The following is a 14,439-nucleotide window of genomic DNA, read 5'->3' on the forward strand; positions in this document are numbered from 1 at the left end:
AGTAGGCTTTACATCTTCCCTGAAGAGCAATACAGGTTTGAACTCATTTGATGAGAATGTTTGATAACTTTTTTAGCAGTTCTGGGGAACACCCTGCACTTTGCCGCTGATGTCCACCTCTTACATAGTGTAGACACATAAAGCAGGTCCTGCTGTTATTATTATTACAGTCATACCTTGGAAGTCAAACGAAATCCATTCCGGAAGTCCGTACGACTTCCAACATGTTCAGAAACCAAAGTGTGGCTTCTGGTTGGCTGTGGAAACCCCGTTGGACATTCGACTTCCAAAAATAGTTCGCAAACTGAAACAGTCACTTCTGGGGTTTGCAGTGTTCGGGAGCCAAAAGGTTTGAGAACTAAGCTGTCCTCAAACCAATGTACGACTGTATTTATTAAATTTGTATACCGTCCTCCTTCCATAGATCTCAGAGCAGTTCACAATGTAAAATTCAATATAAAAACACAAAATGCATGATGGAACAGAAACACACACACACAAATAAACCTCCCGATCCCCTCCCATAAACACATTTAAATGGGGTATAAGATATTAATCAGCCAAAGGACAGACAGCTTACAGCAAAAGTAATAAAGGGTCTTTCCAGCAATCTGTACTCCTTGCACCATTCCAACACAGATTAGGTTCTAGCCAAGGAACAGGCACCAAGGCAAACTTGCTACAAACACCAGAGTATTTAAACTTTATATTGTGTTGAGTCAGTCTCTGACTGACTCACTCACAGGTTTGCTGGCTCACACTTAACCAACTGCCGGTGTGAGACAAGCACGCCTATGTTAAACCTTTCTTGTCCTTTTTGTCTGCATGCCTAACATGCACTAACATAAAAGTCCTCTTATTTCCCCCATATTGTCGTTGCCCTAAATTCATTGTCTTGGTGGATACAGAAAGTGTAAGCACTTGCAATAAGAATGCCAAGTCTTATAATTTATTGAATTGAACAGCATGCATTTGTTTATGGAGCGAGAGAACCAAGTTTTCTGCCAAGAATAAATTAGTTTTATGTTGAAACTATAGCCCTCTGCTGAACTATAGGAATTGTTTATGCAAAAGTTCCTGATCTCCATATAATTAATTATTTTATTGATTTCTATTGGTTCTCCTTAATTTACTTCAAAGAGGATAATAACTGTATTACCCTAATCCACATCAGCAAGAAATCAAAAGTTAAGAGCAGTTTCATTTGTGATCATACTGTAGGAGGAGGATTGAACCAAATGAATTTATTTCAAAAGTTGTTTTTTTCATGGTAGCAGTCATAAAATTCAAACTAATTTGTATTTTTTGTATGCAGTAGATTCTTTTTTTTAAAAAATCAACTTATAAAGGAATAAAAAGAATTGATGAAATTATAGCACACCATATTAGGAGTTATATAAGCCACAGTATATAACACGATACAATGAATATATTTTTATTCTGATTCATTTGTAATGGAACATAAATACTGAAATACAAATCAAATTTGCTCTGTAACTTGTGTGAATAACTAAAAGAATGAATTTGTAGTTTCTGTTGACTATGTCTGGACCAATTTCATAAGCTGATGGCACAAATGAAAAAGACAAATACCACTCCTGTCAAACTGCATGAGCTGTATACTTCACAGCACAGCACAATTTAACCTATTCTTTTGGCAAATAACCTGACCAAAAGGTTTACTTTTCACACTGCAAAAACTGAAACTCCTGAATGTCACTGGCAAAGGACAGGAAGCTTCATAAATAGGAGCAAATAGAAAGAATGGCTGGTTTCAAGAGAGCTCCTCTGTGCAAAAAACCTCACTTCCATCCCTCATACATATCAATATTCATTTTCCTCTCTCTCATCTCTTTTTCAGAGAATTTGAACTGCTGAAAAAAAATCCCTTGCAAATAAAGGTGACTTTCCCCCCTTTAATATACCCTGCTACTAACATTCACCCAAGCAGGTGGTTATCCTCCAAAGCAAAATATAAAGTGCAAACCAGCCCTATATCAGTGTTTTGTCTTCAACTGTAGGCAGCAGTGTGCATGGAAATCTCCATTAACATGTATGGATAAAGGGGGAAACATAGTTATATGTATAGCATAGCAATTATCGAATAGGGAAATCACTCTTCCATACAAATTCAATCTGTTCTGCAACTACTGATAATACCAGAGTACTGTCTCCTTTCTGGTCATTCTAGTTAGAGTGCACGAAAGCAAACCCATAGTCATGTCCATGGAGATTTGTAACTCTCTTCTATTTACCATTCTATCTGAACGTGCAGATAGCTGACTCCATTGATGATTATCTAGTCTAACTTCATGTTTTCCAAAGTGACAGACAGATGTTTCCAGGAAGCCCACCATCAGAATGTGAAAACATCAGTGATCTCCATCTGTAGCTATACTACAGGGGTGGTCAATACGGTGCACTCCAGATATTGTTGGCTGTAAGTCCTGGAAGACCTGTTCCCTGCCTTGCAGGCCTTTTCCACCCAGCCTGGGAGGGCACTGCCCAGACTGACTCCAGCTACAGAAGCTGAGGCTTCTGAACAGATTCTTGGGCTGGTGTATTGTTTGTGGGGGTTATTGCTGTTGCTGCTGGGTTTTATTTTTTTGGTGTCTTTATTTTAGAACTTGTGTTTTATATGAAAATTGTTCAGTTTGATTGTATATTTTTTAATTCTTTATTAATTGTTTATGACTACTTTTGTTATGTTGCATTGTGTATTCTTTCTATGTTTTAAGTGGCCTTGAGCATGGTTTGAGCTATGGAAAGGTGGCATACAAATAAAATTATGCATCAACCCCAACCAGCACGGCCTGTAACCAGGGCTGATGGAAGCTCAAGTCCGGAACAACTGGAAAACATAAGAGTTGTGGAAGGCTGCTCTAACATTTGTGGTTGAAAGTGCTGCTCCCTGTTAGTTCTGCAATTGTGGAATGCCCACCCCTGTGAGGAACATCTGGTGCCAAATTTATTTTTTATTTCAGTGCCAGACTAAGACCTGGTTGCTCTCTCAGGCATTTATTATGTAGCTGAATATTTCATTCTGAGAGAACAAGTCACTCTATTGTTGTAAGGGTGTGTGTGTGTGTGTGTGTGTGCGCGCACGCACGCACGCACTTTCATCTCTTCTGATTGCTAATGAAATCATTGTTGCTAATTGATTTTTTGTGTACTCTGCCCTGAGTTCAATATGATATACAGTAGTACCTCGGGTTAAGAACTTAATTCGTTCCGGAGGTCTGTTCTTAACCTGAAGCTGTTCTTAACTTGAGGTACCACTTTAGCTAATGGGGCCTCCTGCTGCCGCCGCACCGCCACCGCACAATTTCTGTTCTCATCCTGAAGCAAAGTTCTTAACCCGAGGTACTATTTCTGGGTTAGCGGAGTCTGCAACCTGAAGCGTCTGTAACCCGAGGTACCACTATAGATAGATAGATGATAGATAGATAGATAGATAGATAGATAGATAGATAGATAGATAGATGATAGATAGATAGATAGATGACAACCCAGCACATTTTTGGGGGTCATATGCGTGATCTCTTGCTATGTCTGACTTTATTGCATATTGCCTTTGGTAGATTTATTTTTCCATCAGCATCATTGTACTTCATAGAAAAGAAACTGTCATATCCTCAAAGGGGAGAGAAAAGCCCAACGACAAACCTATTTTCCAATAGGAGGAAGTCAACGTTCATTCTTTCTACATCACCATTGAATCTTTGATTTGTGTACACAGTCGTCCATAAAATAGCATTATAGAAGGAAATGCGATGGGTTCCAAGAAGTGAATAGCAAAGCTATATGCAAAGGTAATCAGCAGTAAGTAATATATTCTTTGCCATCAAAACACCAGTCACAGAAGCTTCTGCTTATGCAAGCAGGAACTTCTCTCTCTGATGGCAATGGTGATTGCCTTCCCAAAGGAAGGTGCAAGATATTACAGAATGAAAGTTAACATATTTTATGGATAGTAAGCGTTGCAAGATGAGTTCAATTGAGCAGTTACCCTTCAGACTTAGGAAAACAAAGATTATTGAAACATTTCAGTGTGAAATTGTGATTCCAAAATGAAGTTATTAGAGAGCAAATTAGCTGTATTTGTGGCATGTGGATTTTGATTAAAATTCTTAAACTATATTAATTAAATACTGGCATGACATAACTGAAAAGCCTTGCCTTGGTGGAAGAGACATCAGGCCTCAATGCAGCAAAACTGGTGGTTACAGGATTAAAAATAGCTCTTAGTGTTGGTAAAATAAAATCAGATATCTGTTATAGTACCAAACCAGAATGTAAATGAAAAATCAACTGAAAACATTAAATCATCCCCGCCCCCAAATTTTACTCACATTGCATTTACATTTTTTTAAAAGCCCCAATCAGCTATTTGTGATTTGCAGAAATAAGACATCCAAGTCAATAATTCAAGGATTTCCTTAAATCTAACATCAGTTTTGATCTAATTTCTACATGACAGACTCTGCACAATAAGAAATGTGTGACAGACTCAACTTCCCTAGTTTCACAAGGATTTAAAAGGATACCATTCAATTCTTCCTTGCAATACTACAGAAGATAAAACCTTGGACCTCTGTAATAATGTTTTAAAGCATATCTCTAAAGGCTTGCCCACACTTTTCTTTTGCCCTGCGTTTTCTAGGCAAAGGTCCGCACTTTTCCGTTCTGTGTCTGAGTGCTTCCCACCCCCGCCCTTGCCACTTTCTCCAGGAAAATCTGATCTTTATGGCTGAATCAGAGCAAATTACAATTTAGATTTGCAGGAGATTTCCATTTGCTCTGATTCAGTGGTAAAGAGTGGGTTTTCGTGGGGAAAGCGGCAGAGCAAAAAGAAAGAAAGAAAAACTGCTCAAACAGGGAGCTTTAAAACACTGACCTGTGGATTGAAATACAGAGCAAAGGTATGCACTGATGAATCCTAACAAGAAATATCTCAATCTCAAACCTTTATTGGCATATAGACAAAATTCTGAAAGGTTCAGTACAATAAAATCACTCAGCAAAATATGCAGCAAGGAATATTCCGTACTTCTACGTATATACGTATATTTTTTTAAAAATTTTCATTTCTTAATTGGTATTCATATCTATAAATAAACATATTACTTCCTAAAGACTGCATGCTTTAAAGTCTACATCCATAGCTCTCTGAACCATTTTTTCTTTTTCCATTGGGACCGGGGGCAGGGAGGCAGATCTAGTATATATCTTAGGCCTAAACAATTTCATCCATGCAGAAATATCAATTATTTTTTACATAGGTGACCGAAGAACCCTGTGATCTGAAAACAATATAGCCAAATCCAAAAGTTCAAGGCACGCAGACAGAATCTTTCTATAAATCTTTCTATAAATCACTTTGAGTTACTTTTGTGAAAACAAATAATAATAATTAGTACTACTGTATACTGAATAATAATAATATACTAGCAAGGTCACTACAAAATGAATAAAATCAGAGGTATTTCATAACCTTTACACACTACTCTCGTGGTTAAAATTGAATCACAAAAGTGTTGCGCTTGTCTGCCTGCATTTCAGCTTGGCTATAAAAATTCCAGATTGAAAACAGAAGTCTGCTGTCAATGACCAATGTCTCCAACCCTGCCCATAACATATTCATTTCAAAAAACTCTTCGGAGTTGAGTGCTTTCTGCAAGATGGAACAAGTGGAAACCATGATCTATGGCTGATTGGCCTGATCTAATGCCAATTTGTTCATCTTCCAGAATGTTTACTTCATCCATTCCAAAACTTGATTCCATAAAAGCCTAGCATAATTTTTGCCAATCACAGAAATAAGACTAATTGAACATAACAGGATATGCTGACCCATTGGATCAGATTGATAATTGAAAATCTTGTAAATTACTGTCAAGGTCATGGCACGAAGGGAATTGCCATCTCTATAGTGAGTTCTACACAGAGACACATATGCAAGCACACCATATTTACTGTTCAGAAGTGGGGTGGGGTACATGTGGACATCCAAATATTGTTGGTTTTTAACTCCAGTAAGCCCCAGGGGCTAATGGTAAGGGATTATGGGAACTGTAGTCCAGCATTGTCTAGAATGTCAAAGGTTTTCCATCATTGCTTCAGATTGACTCACAGTATAAGTTGGATAGAAGTTGGTGCTATTGTATCTTACGTTTCTGTGTCATTGATTTAATTTGGAGGTAGACACAATCTTTATTAGTTGTCTTTCATATACAGCTTGTGTATGTGTAGCAAACATAACATCTAGACTTGTTGTAAAGTAAGGTAGAGTTAGAAGGTACAAAACTGCAAATTTGAAACACATTAGAGAAATAGTCCCGTTCTATTATGCCTTGGCTAGTCCACACCTGGAATACTGTGTCCAGTTCTGGGCACCACAATTTAAGAAGGATACAGTGGTGCCTCGCAAGACGAAAATAATTCGTTCCGCGAGTCTTTTCGTCTTGCGATGTTTTTCGTCTTGCGAAGCACGGTCCGTCGCAACTGCGCCTCTTCAAGCGGCTTTAAGAAAAAAGCGCAAGACGTTTTCGTCTTGCGAAGCAAGCCCATAGGGAAATTCGTCTAGCGAAGCAACGCAGAACCGAAAAACCCTTTCGTCTAGCGAGTTTTTTGTCTTGCGAGGCATTCGTCTTGCGGGCACCACTGTATTTACAAGCTGGAATGTGTTCAGGAGAGTGAGACCAAGATGATAAAGGGTGTGGAAACAATGTCTTATGAGAAACAGTGAAGGGAGTTGGGTATGTTTAGCCTGGTGAAGAGGAGACTGAGAGGAGATACCCCTCAGAATCCCTTTCAACTCTGCAATTCTGAAAACAAGTGTTCTACCACTAAACTAGAGTCCCTCACCTATCTTCTGAATGCCTGGCAGTATTTTTCTGGCATGCTTAAAATAGGGGTGTGCATTGCCCCCTAAATTCACCTTGTATCCATAGCTTTCCTTTTTGAAAAATGTCCTCAGTCTACTTTAATTTGTGATTTGGGTAACAAGCTGTACTCTATAAAACAAAGCTCTGTATTCCCCTTTCACTCTTAAGGAAATCTAAAATCTAAAAAATTCTGTAACCCTTTTCCCTTAAGGCAGAAGCTGGTGAAATTTGCAGGCACGTGAGAGCTATAATGCACAGGAGAAAATGGAAAGTAGAGAATATAAAACAGACAGTGAAGCATAAGCCTTTGTGTATGTTTTCATCTGATTTGTGGCACTTAGTTGACATCACACCTCTTGACAACAAGAGATTTGTTCCCAGTACAAAGCAGTTGAAAACTTCTAGTTAAAAACAGCCATGTCTTATGAGAGCTCTTATCACACTAACAGCTTCTCCAGATAGATGTTTTGTAATAAAATATTATTAATTACTGCAGCACAGAAATATTTCCTTTGCATCTTGTTAATAAATTACTATCCAATTTGAAGTGATGGAGAAAGGATGTGGAAATATCTTAAATAAACTTCAATAATTCCCAATGTATAAATTTCATATCACATTTTTGCAGAGAACTAAAGTTAAGTATTTAGTCATGCTGGCCACATGACCCGGAAGCTGTACGCTGGCTCCCTTGGCCAATAAAGCGAGATGAGCGCCACAACCCCCAGTCGGTCACGACTGGACCCAATGGTCAGGGGTCCTTTTACCTTTACTATAAGTTAAGTATACATCATGTAAATTGCATATTGCTCAGCTGATGTTTCGGGGAGCCGGCTTTTTCAGGTTCCTATTGTTATTCATTTTGATGTGCAATATCAGTGGCCTTGATTTCATTGCATTTGCTGATTTTGTTTATCTGTAGATTAATAAGACTAAAGACATCAGCTCATTGTCCATTTCATCAATTGAGGGCTTCATTGGCAAGAGTGTCTAATAAACATTGACTTAACTCATCCAGATTCCACACCCTCCCAGTCACTGCTTTCCTGATGATAGACATTCCACTTCAGCAGGCATTTTTTTCAATGTCCATGACATTAACTTATTAATACTGATAAACATTTTAATTTATGTAGTGGACTACCTTCAGCCAAAGATGTTAAAGTAGTTTTACTAAAGCAGAGTTTTAGCTACCTTCCAAAACTCAGTGAAGAGAGAAACTGAGACCTATTGAGACTCAAATAGATCAACTGTTTATAGGTGTAATTAAATGAGAGTTTATTTTCCCTACATTCATTCTTCAATTCGTCAAGGACAGTTTGAAGAATTGGCCTATTTATTATTTTTATACCATCTAGGATCTTAGAGTGGCATACATTATCCCATTTTATTAGAGCGGCATACATTATCCCAATAGGTTGAGAGATAAGTGACTAGCCCAAGGTCACACAGTGAGCTTCTTAGTGGATGAGCACAGATATGTATGTGTTCAAAGACCAACATTCACTGTACCTTACTGTCTTCCTCCTGTATATCTAAGTTTTGATTAAAAAGGTTTGCAGAAAATGTCCCTAAGAATGTCTCATTAGTGTTGCCTAAATTCCCTTTCCTTCCCTCCGAATTGCGTAGGTGTATCTCCCGTGTAGGAATGTCCAAATTCACCATAAATAGTCACTTTTATGAAAATTCAGTAGCAACACTAGTTCCAGATTATATCAGCTTTGCCCAGTCCACAGTGGGTTTGTTCATGTAGTGTTGACAAGAGTCAGGCGCTACACACAGAATAGTCCTGCACTGGTGTCTTTGTGGGTCCTATTAGGAATGCATGAAATTTTGCTCGTCTTATATTTTCGCTTCTCTCCAAATTTCCAGGATATTTTCCTTACCTAGGAGCCTTCAAATGCACTTTGAAGTCTTGGGAAGCAGATGACTCTTACAGGATATGTTTTATTTCAGTCCGATGGCCTATTTGTCCTAAGCATTATATATGCCTCTCTTTTTACCTCCAACAGTTCGTTTCAGTGCATTTGTGCACCTCAAGAGAGAGGTAAAAGGAATGTAGGATAAAAGAGTATCTGATTAACATACACTCTTCAGGGAAATCTTGGACCATCCTAACACAGCTCTCATGCCTAACTTATCTGTATCACATAAAAGGCAGCATGATGGAGGGGACTCCTTCCTCTCTCTGCCTTTTTTTTAATGAATCATTTTTGTTTTAATTTTAGTACCCACTGGACTTGAATTGACATGAAAAAAATGAAATTGGGGGAACTTAAAAGTCTTCAAAGAGGGTTTTTGTGGATATTTTTGGTTTCCATTAACTTTCAGTCTATCTTCCTTCCTACATTGTTTCTCCTGAGGCATGACAGCTTCTTGACTCTTTACCAAACTTTTATGTAACAGTGCATTGCCATATGTTTTTTCGGTGTTTTGTTATTTTTTTAAAAAAGAAAAAGTGTTTAGTTTAGCAAGAGAATAAGCAAAAAGTTATGCTTTTTTTAACATATGCACTTGAACCTTTAGGCTCGTTGCCCAAAAAATAAATATAAATAAATAAAAATTATGCAAAAATGAGAGACACGTGGGGGGGGGGGAGTAAGGAAATGGTGTGAAAACAAAATGCGTGGGGGGAAACGGGGAAGAGGCAGTTCAAGACAGTGATTGGAAAAGACCAGAGAGTTTTGCAGAGGGATTTGAGGAGCCAACAGATGGGGCTGGAATACAGAGGAGGTGGTTGGTGGAACTTCAGACAGCAGAATGACCCTAAAATGCAGGGCATCATGATGGTGATGATCATCAGCTGCTGAGAAACCAAAAAAGTGGAGGGTGATTACCATGCTGGAAGTTGACTGTCCTGGACTACTTGAGATGTGGCATGTCTGTGTGTGCTGTGGCATACAGATTTGGCTGGAACAAGTCCAACATCTGTGTCATCAAGGTTTTTGAGAACTGTGGGGCTGTGGTAGCAAGTGCCCCACTGACAGCATGTGACCAGCCAGGAGTGGGATAAGGCTTTGGTGGAGACATAAAAGGCACTGAACATGTGGCAGGGAGACATGAACTGGAAGTGTGTTCCTGTGGGTGGCAGCATCTTGTACCAAAAGGCTCTGAGCCTCGATGACCACTTCAGACCTTCCAACACAGATGCGGACCAGCCTGCCAAGGAATTTAAAACCAGCCCAGCTTGGCTTAACAGCTTTAAAACCTGCTTCAACCTGAAGAACGTCTGGACAGCAGGGGAGGCTGTATCTGCCAACAAAGAGGCTGCAAAAATGTATCCTGTGCAATTAAAATGGCTGCTGGATGACAAGGCATATCTTCATGAACAAATCTCCAGTGCAGACGAGACATGGTTTTTCTGGAAGAAAATGCCTAAGCGGACTTTAATTGACACAGATGAAAAGCAAGCCCCTTGCTTCAAAGCTTCAAAGGACTGAGTGACTGTGCTGATCTGTGGCAATGCGGTTAGAGAGTTAATAAAGCCAGACTTGCTGTCCGGGTCTCAAAATCCCTGTGCCCCAAAAGGCAATGACAAGAATCTGCATCCTGTGTTTTTGCACAAAGGCCTGGGTGACTTCTTTATTGTTTCTGGTCTGGTTCCACAACTGCTCCATTCCAAAGGTGAGGCATTACCTCAAGGAGAAACAACTGAAGTTTAAAGTGATGCTGCTTGTGGACAATGCTCATGAGGATCCTGAGGGACTCCACTTTCTATGCAGTGAGGTAGAGGCTATCTTCCTCCCTCTGCCCCCACAATATGACCTTCCTCATCCAGCCTTTGGATCAAGGTGTGGTTCGCTACTTTAAGTCTGTTTAAACAAAGCTCACTGTGCTGGTCCTGGGGGGTTACCGTGCGCCGTGGTCCCAAGTCCAGTCCAAGGTCGAGAGTGTAGTATGGAGGCTGTCCGTTAAGGCTGAAGCGGGGTCCAAGGCAAGGAGTCGGGTGTGGTCAGGAAATCTGGCAGAAGAGCAGGACAGGTTGCCAACAGGAACAGGCTACCAACAATGTTGCTCCTGCAACTTGGGACTGGGCTGGCTGGCTTTTATCTGCCCCGAGGCATAGGGCAGTCCTGGTCCACAGGTGACTCACCTCTCCTGGCCTGGAGGTGAGCACTCCTCCTGCGTGAACTTAGTTCCCTTCGCCTCTCTGTCCTGAGCCTCTGCAGCTCAGGAGAGGCTGGAGGGTTACTGGTTACTGGACCCAGAGGCAATCTCACCTTCCCCTGATGGGGCTGAGAGTGGAGCACCTGCAGGCAATGGGTCCTTGATCACCTCCGGAGCCAGAGCAGATTCAGATGGTGTCTGCTCCTGATGATCCAGCACAGGTGAGGGCCCTTCAGGTTCAAGCCCCAGCCCTGGCTCAGCTGGTCCTGGAGGTAGGGACTCCTGTGCAGGCTGAGATTCCTCAGGTTCAGCCTCTGAAACCGATTCCCAGGCCATCACACTCACCTTATCCTGGATAATCAATGCAATGGATGCTGGTACAGGTCTTGACCTGACAGCATGCTGGAAGTCTTTCAACATTGCCCAGTGCATCACATCCAGTGGATGCAATCAAGCGTGGAGCAGTGAATGAACGCTGATGACCTTGTGGAAGGAATGTGTGCACAATTTCTAGGGATTCCCAAGCATTGCCATTGAGGTGAAGGACATTGTGCAGATGACCAGGAAAGTGGGTAGTGATGGCTTTGTTGACCTCATCCAGAAAGAAGTGGAAGAGCTAATTCAGGGCCAACAGGTATTGACTGTTGAAGAGCTGGAGGAAGTGGTCAGATCAAGTTCAGCATGAGCCAGCAAGCCATAAAATATGCGAATGATCTGATTGCAGAGCTTGATTGCTCCATGGAACGCCGCCTCAAGATTATCCGTGGGATTACAGACACTCTGAAACTCTTAAAGGTTTGACGAGCTCAAAAGGCAACAGTAGCAGTTGTGAATCACCGTGTTCCTCAGAAAGAAATCAGCAGCAGATGTGCCCATGCAGCCCACCTCTGGATCTGAACCACAGCCAAGCACTTCTTCTGGCTACTGGTCAATTCCCCGGTCCTCCTATCATAGAATCATGGAGCTGTAGAGTTGGAATGGATCCCAATGGTCATTCTGCAATGCAGGAATCCTGCCCACAGCCATTCCAGGGTGGGCTGAAACCACCAACCTTCTGTTTAACAGCCAGATGCACTGAAGCATCATCCAGTGAGGGAAAGAATCATAGTGTGTGGAATCATAGAATTGTAGAGTTGGAAGGGACCACAGGGGTCATCTAGTCCAACCCCTGCAATGCTGGAATCTTTTGCCCAACATGGGACTCAAACCCACAACCCTGAGATTAAGAGTCTCACGCTCTACCAACTGAGCTAGGAAGAATGAGAGCTGCTGTTGTCCCTCACTGTGTTTTAAACTGTTCTAGTCCCCCACCCAGTTTTCTAGGGGGTGCTCTGGTGTTACATGATTTTGCTCATATGTGTGATGACCAGGACCATAACCCCTGTGTAAGTGAGCTGCATGCACACACTCAAGCTTTATTTATTTTAACCACATTTTCGCATAAAACGTTAATCGATCACCCAGTGCACAAGGCTTCACATTTACAAGCTGTGTAACCACAACCCCTCACCCCAACAAAATATTTTTCTCATTGTTTGCATTGTCATATTTGTTTGTCTTGTCAGTGAACATGGTAAAGGGAATAAAAAGTTTATTTTTTTTAAATAAGAGTGTTGCTTAAGGCGCTTGGAGTGGGAATTCAAGCTTCTTTGCTGACTTGCAAGCTAAGGTGTGAGTGAGCAGAATAAGGCAGTGTGCCTTTTTTAACCTCATGGTAATCTTCTTCAGTCACATGCAGATTTAAACCCTTCAGGGATAGGAAGATTTGTACTGCTTCAAGTATAGATCTTTTCCTGGTGGGGGAAAAATGCTAAAAGTCATTTGCAGTTGTGAAGTGAGGTCTTTTTGTTTTGTTTTGTTTTAGCTGCCCCATATGATAAAACTGTAATTACAGTATTTTCAAAGGTACAAATGCTTAGGCCTGGAAGACTGCTCCCCCACAAACAAACAAAACCAAAGGACAATCAGTGCATGGGCGCAAATTTACAAATATATATCCCCCATCCAAAAAAGAAGACACACATCAAATAAGGGGACACCAGATTTGCATAAAACGTGCCAATGCTAACTTATATGCATAGATGCAAAGTTAGAAATTTTCACAGTAAATTAAATAGCAATTTAATACATCTCACCATGGATGGAAGTTGTGCCTTCTGTCAGGTGCTAACTGCTGATGGACAGCTTCAAGGCCCTGTTCTTCCTTCTTATGGCCGTTTATCTGTCCTGTCTTCTGTAAATTAGGACTTATGCCCACCATAAATTTATGCCAAACACCCAGATCAAAAAGTTTCCCCAAAGACTCTTCAGTCATTTTAGGCCTCCCTTGCCAAATATTTGACTGCATTTTGTGATTGGCTGTGTACTCTCCGGTGAAATGGTGGGATTTAAAAATAAGGTTTCTACCATGCCATAGCCTGAAAGTGATATCCAAGGAATTTAAGGCTGCTATTTGATTCTTTCATATTTTGAATGTTAATGATCATTAATCTGGAAGCGTGCTCAGGAATGGGAGCCACTTGGGCACCCACAAAGGTGCAATCCGCCACTATTAAAATCTATAGCAGTTTTATCATCAACATATAGTGAAGATGATATGTTTTATGCATGTAGTGTCTAAGACTACATGCTTAGGCTTTTGTAGGATGTCCCACTACGTGCATTTAAAGAGGTGGGCATGGCTCCATAGTTTTCGCTTCTGTAATTTTTACAGATGTGCTGTGATTCTTAACTGGTCTTTTAATTGTCTTGGAATTGATTGCGTTTTAATTGCATTGTGCCCATTTCTAAAATAATAGGATAAGCAGTGGGTCAAAATATGCTTATTAATTAAGTACCGGTAATGTGCAAGCTTGTTGCTGCATGAGATTCATACTGGGTAACTCAAATTGTTTCGACACCCAGATTCTGTCTTTTATGTAATACAGAATCCTAGAGGCTAAAAACTTTGAGGAGTGTTCACTTTATCTAATGATGATGATAATAATAATAATAGAAATGCTTTGCTTAGGCAATGATTGAATGAAATGTAATTTCCCAGCCCGGTGAGATATGCAGTTACTCCAACATCATCTGGTTTTGCTTTGCTTTCTAATTCTATTAAATAGCACAGCGAGTGCTTCTTGAAGCTGTTGGGCTTTAGGACCCAGCACTGCTTAGAGAGTTCCTCTTTTAATCTTGTGTGATTTGCCTTTGAAGAGGGAAGTGGCTAAGAGACAGTGGGCTTTAAGTTCTTCTTACCATACCTATGTGTGAACAACAGGACTATCAAATTCATGCCTTCTTTATCCAGAGTGGAGTTCATGTGAGGATCCACTCAGTGCCAATGCTTCAGCCAAGACTGCCATTGTTTCATGCGTGGAAATTAATCCAGGTTAGAAATAACTTCAGTCGAGTTTTCTTTTATATGTTTGAGATCTCAGCTTACTGTTTTTACTTCTTCTTC

General features: G+C 40.5%; 1 protein-coding gene across 18 annotated transcripts in view; it reads left to right on the top strand.

Moving 5' to 3' along the window:
* Nucleotides 1-14,439, top strand: part of PCDH15 (protocadherin related 15) — a 623,360-nt gene that overhangs the window by 254,405 nt on the left and 354,516 nt on the right. Inside the window, exon 1 of one of the 18 annotated variants that reach the window (XM_083503010.1) lies at nucleotides 14,255-14,367. The exons of the other annotated variants lie outside the window; for them this stretch is intronic. The gene's annotated coding sequence lies outside the window, so the exon portion shown is untranslated. Of the gene's footprint in view, nucleotides 1-14,254; nucleotides 14,368-14,439 lie in introns of those variants that run through there. 18 annotated transcript variants of the gene reach the window in all.

The sequence above is a fragment of the Podarcis liolepis genome, assembly GCF_965112155.1.
Source record: "Podarcis liolepis genome assembly, chromosome: 5".
NCBI classification, from domain to species: domain Eukaryota; kingdom Metazoa; phylum Chordata; class Lepidosauria; order Squamata; family Lacertidae; genus Podarcis; species Podarcis liolepis.